Raw genomic sequence first — 13,470 nt, forward strand, 5'->3', positions numbered from 1 at the left:
TTTTTTCCTCCACTTGCATCTTCTCCTCAGCTTCAAAACGTACTCGAGTCTCTGCTTAGAGCCTTGTTCATTTGCTGAGGCTGAACCTCAATCCTAGCCAATGTTAGGCTGATCCTCAATCCAAGCCAACTGGGAATATGGGTGTGCACCACCACACCAGGCAATATTGCTGTTTTAAAAGTCTTTTTTTTTCTATAGATGTGCCCAAAAAAATCTTGGAAATTTTTGAAGTTCTAAAGTGTGAGACTAATTATTCTTACTCATTTTAAAATTTAACTTAGCTCATAGGTCTTTCAAAAATCTTTCTGTCTGCCCAGTCTAGGTAGTTTCAATTCCCTTCTTATCTGTTCTTATAATTACTAGCACCCATTTTTCTCAAGATATCCTTCTGGAAATAATAGTAACAACAGCTATTGCTTATATCCTGAAATTATTTTCTTTAAAATCCCCCATAGTCTCTATGCAGTAGGTATTATCATACAGTTCACTTCATTAGAAAACTGAAATATAGAAAAATAAACTTATTTGCCTGAGATCAGACAAATAGTAATGTTTAAAGTTGAAATTGAAAACCAGGTCTGTCTGATTCCAAAGCCTGAATTTTGTTTCACCATTTACTCTAATGGTATCATAATTAAACACAGAACTTAAAGATCTGATGTTTACTTTAAAAACAGATAATTTTATATAATAAATAATATTTAATATCTGTAAATAAAGTTTTAAGATAAACTTTAATTTTGAAACTGCCTGTCTATATTTTCTCATGCCAAAAAAAAAATCACTCATGGAAGAATTATGTACTGCTGAATAACACATCACTCCAGAACTTATTGGCATAAAACAGCAAACATTTCATTCTGTTCATGATTTTGGGGGGGGTCAGGCCATAGCAGGAAGGCTTGTATTTGCTTCCCCCTGTTGGGCTTCACCTGGGTAAACTGAATGGCTGGGGTGAATTGAGCAACCAGGAGGTAGAACCATGAGGAGGCCCTTCATTTATATGCCTGCTGCCTGAGCTGAGATGACTGACAGCTGAGGCTGTCAACCAGGGCATCTAAATGGGACCGCTCCATAAGGTATGTGGCAGCTGGGTTCCCAAAGAGGGAGCACATCAGGAGAGCAAGCATTCCAAGGGAAATCGGAAGAATTACAGGACCTTTTCAGATCTAGTCTCAGAAGTTACACAGCAGCACTGTCACACTCGAGTGGTTGAACAGTCACAAGCTGGCTCAGGTTTAAGGCAAAGGGACCTACAGTCTGCCTTTTAGGCGTGTCAACTAATTAGGGGCCATGTTTTTGAATCACCAAAGCTTATAAAAATATCTAAAGTCGCGACATGTTTTTCCTATTGATGCTTCACTGTTGGTACTTCCTGAGTCTGGGAGTGATGTTCTTAGTCCTCTGCTCAGGGTTTCCCGAGGGTGGTAAAGTCGTCATTGAACTGTGGGACATTAGAAACCCTTTCTAAATCTTTCATTCTTCTCTTCTGGTATTCTCCCAATGTCATGGACTCTAGAAAGGACTGGTCCCATGTGGTATCAAAAGCTATGACAGGGAATGTTTCCCTGACTTAAGAAATTTTCTTTTAAATTATGTCAATAAATAATACATGGGGAGACACCTAAATGAAGATACATGAACGTTTTCATGTTACATTTGGATCATAAGAGAGTGCATTTATTGAGCACTTAAGTTGTCATTTGTCAGCTCCGTGCTCAGCACTTATTTGATCTTTCAACATCCTACGTCCTTGCTGCCCAAAGTGTGGTCCTCGGAGAAGCAGCATTGGCATTGACTGGGAACTTTTCAAAAATAAAACCTGAGCTCTAGACCAGATCTACTGAATCAAAATCTGTATATCAGCAAAATGCCTGGGTGATTCATTCATGTAGTAAAGTTTAGATAAAGTAGATGCTATACAATCTACTTTCTATAGATTAAGAGATCCCAAAGTGTTAAGAAACTTGCTGAGGAATATGTAATTTGTGAGTTAGAAGAGCTAGAATTCAAACATAGTCCTGACTAATTCTGAAATCTATCATCCCCACAAATATTCCATAGTGCAGCTCAGTATTTCACCAAATTAGCAAATGTTGTGCTATCTGGACAATTGTCATGTATTTAAAGGAAGCTTATGAGAGTCTTCAGTACTTTGAAAAAGAGGCTCTGAACAAGTTTCTCCATCAAAGCATCATTGTTTCATCAGTCACAAATTACTTAGCACTCTGCCTCCCTGGCTAGACTGTGAGTTCCTGAAGAGGAGGGAATATGGCCTTGTTTGTTTTTACAGTTCCAGAAATTGACATGGACCCCGACACAGCATAGTATCAGCTCCTTCCATGCTTCTTAATGCATATATACCTGACCTGTTTGTTCACATGAATTGCAGAAATTGTGCATGGTTAACTGGGGTGCTGAAATTATTTTGCCATGGAAGAGGGTGCAGGGGTTCTCTATGGTTTTGCTACAAGTCCAGGATTTCAACTGCTCAAAAACAGGGACCAGCACTCTGCTGTGAGCTCAGCTTATCTCTCTATCCAGGCGGCCCCCCACCCAGGCTCAGCAATGAAACTTCCTGTGACAGGTCTCCTTTCTTTCTCAGATCTGCCAGAGCTCCACTCCTCTGAGTCTATAATTAACTTCCTTCCAGTCAATTTATGTAGAAGGGACAGGACCTACAAAAAGCAGGGAAGCTTGGTCATATTCCCTGGATTTCTGTGGTGCCTCAATTTCTACTGTTCTTTTTCATCTACTGCATTTTACGTGATCTTATTGAGCTATCTATGGAGACCAGAACATGGATGCCCAGCATGCATAGTGGTTAAAGCAACCAGAAGACTTAGTTTTCCTGGAATAGTCCCAATTTATTCCTGCTGTTCTGGCACAGCTATTAACAAAGTTCCCTTTCACTATCAAAAGTGGCCCTGTTTGGGTGACAAATTATATAATCTATGGATTGTCCTGAAGTCATCACAGGAACGAGAATGGGTCACTGCCTCATGCAGGGATCTGCTTTCTGGACCAGCGAACTGTCTATGCTGGGTTGTTTCTCCAGGTGGTCTCCACGCTGGCTACTTCAGTGCTGGCTGTGCAGCTGGGTATCCATGCAGGTGCCCAGGCCTTGCCTTGGTCTGACTTGGAACTAGGAGCTTCTTTCCCTTCAGGTTCATAGTGTGACATTCCCTGCTCTAATCTTAGCTTACCTTGAAGCTCCCTGGCACCTTTTTCTGCCCCAAACACACATCCTCTGAACCCTTGGCATTGAGATCTCAGGTTCAAGGCCTCCAGCTTCCCACCCTTCCGAAGATGGCCTGGATACCACCCTTCCCTGTACACCACTATTATTAGGTGGTAGCGTCAGAAACTAGAACTGAAATCCCTGGCGGCCCTTTGATCCCCAGAGCGGAGGAGAGAATCGCCGGAAGGGACGGCCCAGCCTGAGGTTAGACTGTCCAGTTCGCTTTCCTCTGGGCTCCGGAGGACTGCAGGCCAGCAGGAAAGAGCAGAGCTATTCTTAGCCAAGGTGTGGGAGCCTGGCAGGAGCTGCAGGCGCTGCCCCAAGGGTCAGAGACAGGAATTGGCCACCCACTCTGGCTGCTTCCCCTCTCCCCCTTGGCTGTTTCTCACACAAGGAAATGACCACTCTACTCCCCTCAGCCAGCAGTAACTTGTGGCTTGGACATGTCCCTCTCAGTCACCTCAGTAGAAGCATGGCTCTGTCTTCCTCTTCTACATCAGGTTGTGGATGGATATAGCTAGAGCCAGAAGGGATCTTCACAACCATCTTGCTTCCTTCTGAGAACCCTATGTCATCATAGACATGCCAGCACTGAGCCTTGCGAGGGGAAACCATTTACCCAGGTGCCGGGGGATGTTCAGAGTCTCATTCCAAACTCCACAAACACCAGACGGGGGAACAGGTTGTACAGCTGTAAAACTTAGGCTCAAGTTTCCAACTGCCAATTAGAGAACAGGAGCTGTGTGACATTTTCATAGGTCTTCAGTAAGGTGAATAATCATTCATGCTTTCATGGAAAGGACTTTCTTCTTTCTTTACATTCTTCTTCTCTTGAGGCATAAAAAAGACCTGGCTTTTATGAAATGTACACAGCAGTATATGCCAGTTCTCTCAGTTTTTAAAAGAAATAGCAAATTTTACTAATGCGTGAAATGAAATATATATGTGGCAAACCAGAGAATAGAGAATACTTAAAAGAAAATGAAGTTTATTCATTCTTTCAACAATTATTGGGAGTGTCTATTTTTAGCCTAGCCTGCTCCAGAGCACAAACTACACCTGGTTTCTATCTCCATGTTGCTGCTTACAGTCAATGGAGAAGATGGGCAATAAAACATTGACTGTATATATTAATAAAGACCAGGAAGGAGTTTTTGAAAGGGGGTGCTGAGAGGGAAAATGGTGGGGGATGGTGGGAGTGTGGTCTCTACTGGTGTTCAGGAAAGGCCAGAAGATCACGAGGTGCCAGTATGCAGAAAGTGGGCAAGGAGGAGAAGCAGTTAGGCAAAGGGAAAGCTCCGGTAAAGAATTAGGGCTGGAAAAGAACTTGGCTAGTTTTAGGAACTGGAAGCAGCCAGTGTGATGAAGAGTCTATGAGACAATGTTGGAGAAGCAAGTTGGAGTTGAGCCCCTTCAGGTCTTAGGGGTCGTGGTGCAGACTTTGGATTTTATTTTAGAGGAAACAGAAGTTATTGAAGGGTTTTCAGCAAGGGAATGAAATGGACTGGTTTTAATTTTTAAATGCATTTATCTGCCTGTTTTGTGAAGAATGAGTAGGAGAAACTGAAGAATAGTCTTAGGAAGACCAGAGTAGAAGTCAATAGTATTCCAGGTGAGAAATACAGTAGCAATGGAGAGATAGAGAAGTGGCGGGTTCAAGACCTCCCTAGAGAAGATTCTGTTCTACTTGTCAACCACACACACGCACGCACGCACACACACTGAGTCAGGCCATCTGGCAACGTAGCAGTCATATATTTGGATGCAGAGTTTTGGAACAGAGTATTGAGAAACATTCCAGGACCTTCCAAGTCCTTCTCCAGTTCTTACCTTCTTTTCAGATAGTCACTGTGCTTATTCTCCTAGGTCCACACATCCTCAGAGGACCTGCCCAGACCCTGTTCCTATTGTCCTCAACCAGTTCTACCAAAACCCACCAGTTTGGATATGGCCATTTCTGGGGAAAACACACATCTGGGAAGCAGCTGTCTGAACACTCTCACAAAATCATCTCCTTCTTATCCAGTTGAAGCTGGAAAGGAGAGGAGGCATAGGGGACTAAGGAAAAACACGGAATCTGCCCAAGATGGGATCTGGGTACAGTGTCAGGGACACCACCCCAAATTTTTCGAGACAGGCCTCCGGGGTAGCCATTAAGATTTCAACTGGTCCCTGGGTCTTCTTCTGATCCCTGCAAGACCAGATGTGTCCCACAGCTGTGCACCATCTGCTACCCTCCATCCCAGAGGAAGCTACATTTTGGAGCTGAAAGATGTGAGGGGGAAGAGGGTGAGTCTTCACTGGCTCTGGAGAGCTAATTGTGAGAATTAGGAGTCCAGACTTCCCACGAAGTGGGCAAATAGCCTGGCATTCATCTGCATAATGACTCCCCCAAAACTGTCCTGGCATGGGAAATCTTTTTCAAAGAAAACTTCATATCCTGGATTTTCCAAACTCCTTCCCTTTTAAATGTTTCCCAGACTGTAGCTTACAAACTTGGTCTCTCCTATTTGCTCTGCTCCCTGGCTCTCCTCCTACCTTCCCACCTCAAACACTTACACCCCAAGTTCCCAACCTGGGTCATCATGAGTCTAACAGCATCTAGCTAAGCTGACATCTAATCATCCCCAGAGGAAGAAAGCACACTCCTATCCAGCAGATGATGTTATCGGCCTCCTCCCTGAGCTCAGCGACTTGGTGCAGCCCAGACATATGGATCCTTTTAGAGACTTATGCAATTTGGCAACCCTGTTTCACACCCTCCAAGCCCTGCTGCTCTGACACAGCTCTACTTGGAGAGTACCCGGAGAGAGAGGGAGTGGATCCATCGGGCTCTTTTATTCTTGTTGGTTCCTTGTCATTTCTCCTGGCATCTCTCTACTCAATCTGGAAAACAAAAAGTGTTCCTCTCCTGGCCCAGTCTTTGGCTGGGAAACAGGAAAGGGTGCGGGAGGGTTGGGGAGAATCAAATAAGAAGAGAAAATGAGAAAAAGAAAAAATATCACAGAACTGCACTGTGAATATTCTGGTCAGTTTTCCAAGACAAAGACTGGCAATTCCTCAGTCAACAACATGCTCTGTCTTGCCACTGCTGCTGCTGCTGCTCCTCCTCTTCCTCCTCCTCCGTCTCCACCTCCCCTCCACGTGAATAGACTGAGACTTTCCTGTATCAGAGCCTGAGCAGCCTTTGTTGCAAATCTGCATCCACACACCACTTAATCTGTCCTGAGGCTTTGATGGGTGAACCCAGTCTTGCTCTGTGTGCCCAGAAATGATTGATGACCTTTCTGCAGAGGGGCAAAAAGATGTTTCTGAACTTTGCACATTGCCCCCCAAATTCCCATCAAGATACACAGGAAGCTGGCATGTCTTGGGGCAAAGGAAATTTTCTTGCTGGTCTTGAAAGAAAGAAAAACGTCTCTGCTCAGAGTTTAGCAGCCAGACTGCCACAGAAAGCACTCTGGCACTCAGAGGTCCCACGCCGAGTTTGAGTTCTTCTGGCAACCCCCAATTAAGGAGTCTACAAAACTTGAACCCTAAAGGGTGGAGCCATCTTGGATGATGATGCTAAACTTCCTAGGAATTTGTCTGTCCCATGTTGTGCTTCTAGGCGGTAGGCCCAACTCAGAGGAGAAGTGAGGAATGCCTTTCGCTTGCAGAGCCAGGATTAGAGCAAAACACCTTATTTCATTTTGGATGGTTACATGTTAGCGAAGACCTCTATATAAAGCTCAAGAGAATAGTTTGGGACAGATGTTTCCTTTCCAGCCACATTTTCCTGACCCCAGTTAAAAATAGCCATCCTCTTTTCTTTGGCGTCCATAAAATGTATGTCATTAAAGTTCTCCATTTGGTTTTCAGAGACAAAGGCCGCTAGATCCCTGGTGTTTAGAGCCTACTGGGCTGTGAACTAGATGCAGTATTGGGTGAAAGGATTCCAGGACTCTCTGGGCAGGGAAATCTCCTCCCTGCACCTACTGTAGACAGTACCAGAAAAATGGATGTCCATGTGAAGAAGATTATTTTGCCAAGGAGTTCCACTTCTTTTTTCCTGAATAAATCATTCAGCTTGGAATTTTCTTGAATCAACTATACCCCACCCCCAGGGTAGCCCGAACCCCTTTGATACTCTGGTTTTTGTGGAAACATAATGCTCTCTGGTAGCACTCAAGAGCAATGCTGAGTTAGGCCTGCACCATCAGGAATATTTGCTGAAAATCTGGAAAAGATGCAGGGAAGCAAACAGAGACAATACCAGAAACACACATACTCACATTCACACATAGTGGTTTTCAGACTCTTTCTCAGGGAGTTGCTTCCCAGAGTGTAAGGCTCTTTATTCAAGTCACCCTCCTCACTGGCATTGTCACCCTTAAGCCAAGTTGCTTTCGGCTTTTACATAACTGCTCCCACAGACTACCCAGGATCTGACGAATCTAAAGTAAAGAACTGCAATCATTATTAATGGCCACACCCTTTTCCTTTTCAAAATGAACATAACTTTATTATTTTTGTTTGTAAAAGTAACATGTTTATTGCAAAAAACAAGATTTATGTATGGCGTACAAGAGGGAGGAAGAAAGTGAAAATGCCCCATAATTGAACCACCCAGAACAATCATTATAGATAATATATACATGACATATATCACCACCTACACTTACTTTTTACTTCTCCCGCAACAAAATAGCATTGCACTGGGACATGCTTCCATTCCACTCACGGGTCAAATTGCCAGCTCTGAATAGTTGTAGCAATCGCAGAAAAACTGGCTTATGTGCAAGTTGAGCTGAAATGCCACATCTTTCTCTCTCACTCACAAGTTTATCCCTTAGTAGGCAAAACTGGTATGGCAGCCCCGGGACTGAGCTTTTGTGGAAACATAATGCTCTCTGGTAGCACTCAAGAGCAATGCTGAGTTGCTTGGAGGACAGGGGGACATGAGGCATTGCACTTATGGCCTCTTTTCTGAACATCATGTTTCTGTTTTTAATGATGTCCCCAGGGCCTGTGAAAGATGCCAATAGATTATCTTGGGCGCCCGCACTGGTTGATTAGCCCAAGTTCACTCCCTTCTGAGGAACAGCCCCACCCACTCAAGTGCAAGAGAGGGATGTTTTCACAACATAGGAATAATTTACAACTCACTCAAAGTTTTAAATTTATGTATATATACACATATATACACACATACATATACATATATATGTATGTATATATAAGTAATTTTATATATAATTATATACTGTGTATATAATTATATATAACTATGCGTATGATTATATATAACTATATACATAGCTATATATGCTATATATGTTATATGTAGTCATATATACATACTATATATAGTTCTATATTTTATAAATGTATAGTTCTGTATCAGAGTATACACATATAATTCAGGTAAATAATTTGAAAACTTTTATAATTCAAATGTAAAAGTTAAGACACAAATGATTTACAAACAAGTAATAATATGGATAAAAATGGGAACATATTCAAGGTTAAACACAGAGTAACAAGAAAATAGAAATTTTATCAACCACCATTTAAAGAATTTAAACAAATATAGAGTTTCCTAGGAAAATAACAAAATTTATCCAAGAAGAAAAAAATTTTTTTTAATCTGAGAATTCTCATGAAAGTACAGAAATGAAAGCACTATTGTGAAATAGTTCCATAATAAATATAAGCTGAAAAGATTCTAACAAATCTTTAAAAGGAAGCCATCCACCTTATAAAAACTTATTCTGCTGGGCACAGTGGTGCACGCCTGTAATCCCAGCGGTTTAGGAAGCTGAGGCAGGAGAACTGCAAGTTCAAAACCAGCCTCAGCAACTTAGCAACGCCCTAAGCAACTTAGGGAGACCCTGTCTCAAAATTTTAAAATTAAAAAAGATGGCCTTAGAATGTGGTGGTGCTTAACCACTGTGGGTTCAATCCCTGGTACAAAATATAAAACAAAACAAAACAAACAAGCAAACAAATAAACAAAAAACCCTTTTCGTAATAATAGAAAAAAGTGGGAAATGCTCTCAAACTTACTTTATAAGAAGTTCATTGCTCCAATACCAGAACTAGACAGGACGAAAAGATAAAGAAAACATTACATGTTCATGCCCATTTCTTAGTATAGGAGAAAAAAATGATAAGTAGAAGATTATATTAGTAAATTAAATTCTATGATATATAAAAAAAATAATAAACCATGAAGAAGATGGGTTTAGCCCAATATATGCAAATTGGTTTAATGTTAGAAAGCCTATCACTGTAATTCACAGCACTGCCTATTAAAAGAGGAAAAACTTTGTCATTTCAATAGATATAAATAAAGAATCTTTAAAGTCAGTGTAAGTTCATTATTAGAGAAAAAATATTAGCAAATTAGGAATGGAAAGGAATTTTCTTAGCACATAAAAAACACATATTAAGGAATAAGTAAATGTGGGAACATTAAACACACTGGAAGTTTATCCTTTGAAATCTGGACTGAGCAAGGATGTATAGAATTACCACATATTTCATCCCTAGATGTTCTTGCCAGTACATTAACTTGAGAAAATCAAATCAGAAGCTGAGGATTGGAAAGAAAACATAACATTATCACTATTTGCACTGATGTGATCATTTACATAGAAAACCCAAAAGAATCTAGAAATACTTAGAATAGGAGAATTTAACAAACTAGTCTAATACAAGATTAATATAAAACAATGAATTGTATTTTTATACATCAGCAACAAAAGTAATTAAAAAGGAGAAGATATTTACAATAGCCTTAGAGGACATCAATTACCTAGGAATAAATCTAACCAAAGATAAACTAAAACGCGCTACAGGGAAAATCATAGACTTCCACAAAGATTCAAACAATGGAGTTATATAACATGATGGCTGAATAAGATTCGGTTTTCTCCAAATTAATCAGTGGGGCGATTTTGGTCAAAATTCAAAAGTCTATTTTGGAAAGGAATCTGATAGGCATTTATCAAAGTACTGCCCTGCTTAGAGAGGAGGGGCAAGAGAAATGACTGGCCAAGAATAGGGTACTTCTAAAGAAAACCCAGGAGGGAAAGAATTGCCGTACAGATATTCAGGACTTAATGAAAGCCACTGTAAAGGAGATGGCAAAGGCATTGGAATGTTTGCTAATCGGTGGACAGAAAGCCCAGAACCAGACCCACAGATATGTTAAGTCCAAAATGTCACGTCAGATCATCTGGGAGGGAAGAGACCACTTGGTAAATGGGGCTAGGAAAACAGTTATCCATATGAAAAAAAAATGACACAGGAATTTTCCTAGTTATCTAGCCTGCATTACTAAGCCCCAGCTTCACAGCTCCATACTTCTCTGTATAATGCTGGGATACAATGTATAGTTGCTCTATTATGTGAGGTATTCAATTCTGCTACAAAGGACAAGGACAGCAAAGGAGATGGGTAGAGCTCCTCAGATGTATTAACTGTAGATGCTAAGTAAACAAGTAACTTGTGAGTAGGCAGAATTCAGAAAATGTACTAAAAATACTAAGTTAGTAACCCGTAAGGCATGTAAAAATAGAATAAATGAAACAAACTGGAGTGTTACTTGCAGATAGAAAGGGATAGAAAAAAAAACTGTAATAATACAGTATAGATTATGCCACCTGTGAGCTGAAAGCCATTACTAAATTGTCTACCTATTAGTGACACCATTCTGGGCCCTGTATGCTCTTTGGCAGAAATGCTGTCACAAAGATGGCTGTCCAGAACATCGATGGACTGTGCAAAGGCCAGAAGTCAGGCCTGCCTGCTCTTGGCACCTCACAATGAAGCAAATATGCATGAGTTTTGAGCGTCTTCCATTTGCTGTCTTACTTAATCTCAATCCTGGTTCTCATAATTACCCTGGAATAAAACACAGGACTCAGACAGTACATTCCATTCACCCTGTTTGTATACTACCCCAAGTGTGTCAACCTACCCCAACTCCTGCCTCTTGGTTCTGGCTCTATGTTTCAAATAGATTTCAATAACTTTTGTGATTTGATTATCATAATTTGGTTTGGGCCTTCCTGGTCAGTGACCTCTGGAATAACCTGCCCATCATGGAGGCAGCCACTGTATCAAGGTAATTTCCCACAGGACATTGGGGCTGAGAATCAGCATACACATTTCTCAACCTCCTTTGTCAGCTGGTTTCCAGTTTGGTTCTGCCAAAAGAGGCACTGGAAGGAGACTGGGAGGCAGAAAGAAAAGAAAGGGACTTCCTCAAGAATGCAGGTTCTCATTGCTTCTCTCCAGCACCTGAACACCTCCACCACCAAGCATCCCACCCTGTTATACTAGGACCAAGCATTTTCAAAGACCCACAGAGAAACTTGCAACGTGGGAGAAAAGTCTTGGTTCCAAAATATGAAACTAGAAAAATCATAATTAACAATTGTTTTATTAAATGCCTATCTACAAAAGGTAAACTTTAAACTCTTTAATAGTTCCATTTAAATGTAATACAGTTTAGATGACAAGAACTAAATGAAGAATATATTTTAAAACTCAGAACTGCCAAAACCGTTTACCTCTATGGTTTGAATGTATCACCCATTTTACACATGTTGGAAACCTAGTCTCCAAATTCATATGTAGATGGTATTTGGAAGTGGGACTTTTGGGAAACTCAGAAGAGCTCTACCCTTATGGGTGAATTAATCCATTTATGGGTTCATAGGTTGTTGAGGGAGTGGTTTGTTATAAACAGCTTTATCTGGCTCACTTGCTCTGTCTTGCCATGGGGTGCCCTCACCGTGTTATGATGCAATTAGAATGTCCTCACCAGATGCCAGTGGAATCAGGTGCTCTTGGAACACCCAGCTTCCAGAACCAAAAGTCAATATAAGTCTCTGTTCTTTACAAATGACCCGGTCTCAAATATGTTGTTATAGCAACAGAAAACAAACTGATATCTACCTTATTTTTTTTTTTTTTATGTCAAAGACATTATATTTAACAAGGGATGAGGGCCTCTTTTTAACTTAGCAAGAAGCATTATGTGTTCAGGGGTAGGAGATGTTCATGAGTAAGAGTAGTCATGATCTACAGCAATCTATAAAGGATCTGACGGAGTCTGTCACCCAGAATATTTCTGTTGCAGCCTCTACTCTGGGCTAGAATCCTCTTCTAGCAACAGCTTAGGGAAGCAGAGATTTTGAGAGGCAACCCAGAAAGACCAGAGCTTTGAAGAGACTTGTTACCTTAACTACCTGGCTTGTGAGGAAACATAAGACTGAGGCCACCAAGTGGACCCTACCCTGTGTTCAGTGGCCAGAACCTGTGCTTGTGGGTGGCTGGGGTGAGGGTGTGTAAGTTGGAGTGATGAGTCCCAGTGACCCTGGAAAGCATGTGGAGTGTCCTAGCTTCATAGTTCTGGTGAGGGCTCTGTGGGTCAGAAAAGATACTTCTCTAGTCTCTCAAAGAAATGGAATTACTAGTCTCCCATAGTTCCACTTGAAGCCTGGCATTCATTTGTCTTCATTCCTTTGTACCTGGAGTGTCTTCTTTCCATACCAGGGCTTCTTGAACCATAGTGTGCATAAAAATCACAGAAACTCTGCCTTACAAAATCTTCCTCTTCCTCTCTCTCTGTCTCTCTCCCTCCCTGTCCTTTCCTCCCCAGCAAGTTAAGAAGTTAAGATACTGGAGGCAGAGGTAAGTTTCTCATTTCCCCTGGTCCAGCTGTGGAAGACAAATGGCACTTGAAGTAACCCAAAGTAATTTATAAAGTTAGAGCCAAGTAGATTACATGGGTTTTCGTATCTAGCTGGGATTACCATCCCACATGTAATTCACAACTTCACATTGGGTGCCTGAGGCAGACCTGGAGCTAAGGGATTTGAAGAGAGGGAAATATGTGATGCTTTCCTTGTTAATTGGAGTCCCAAGGACCAATACCTAATTTTAAAATGCATTTTGCAGCCCTTTTGATCCCCAGCTGCAGGCCCTTGATAACAATGTGGTCAGATTTGAATCATCATATGCATTGGAACAAAATCATACCATACCATTATATGGTGTTTAATCAAATCTGTGTATTTAGCATATTAAGCTTTTATCATGTGATGAAAAGCTTCATTCACTATGTCGTTCACTATTTAAAGGTACTAAGATCAGAATAGGAGATTTGAGGTGTTTTTATAGACAGACACTCTTCTGCTGAGTAGGTCTGAAATGGACCTAATCCTATGGTGTCT

The sequence above is a fragment of the Sciurus vulgaris genome (assembly GCF_902686455.1).
Source record: "Sciurus vulgaris genome assembly, chromosome: 12".
NCBI classification, from domain to species: Eukaryota; Metazoa; Chordata; class Mammalia; order Rodentia; family Sciuridae; genus Sciurus; species Sciurus vulgaris.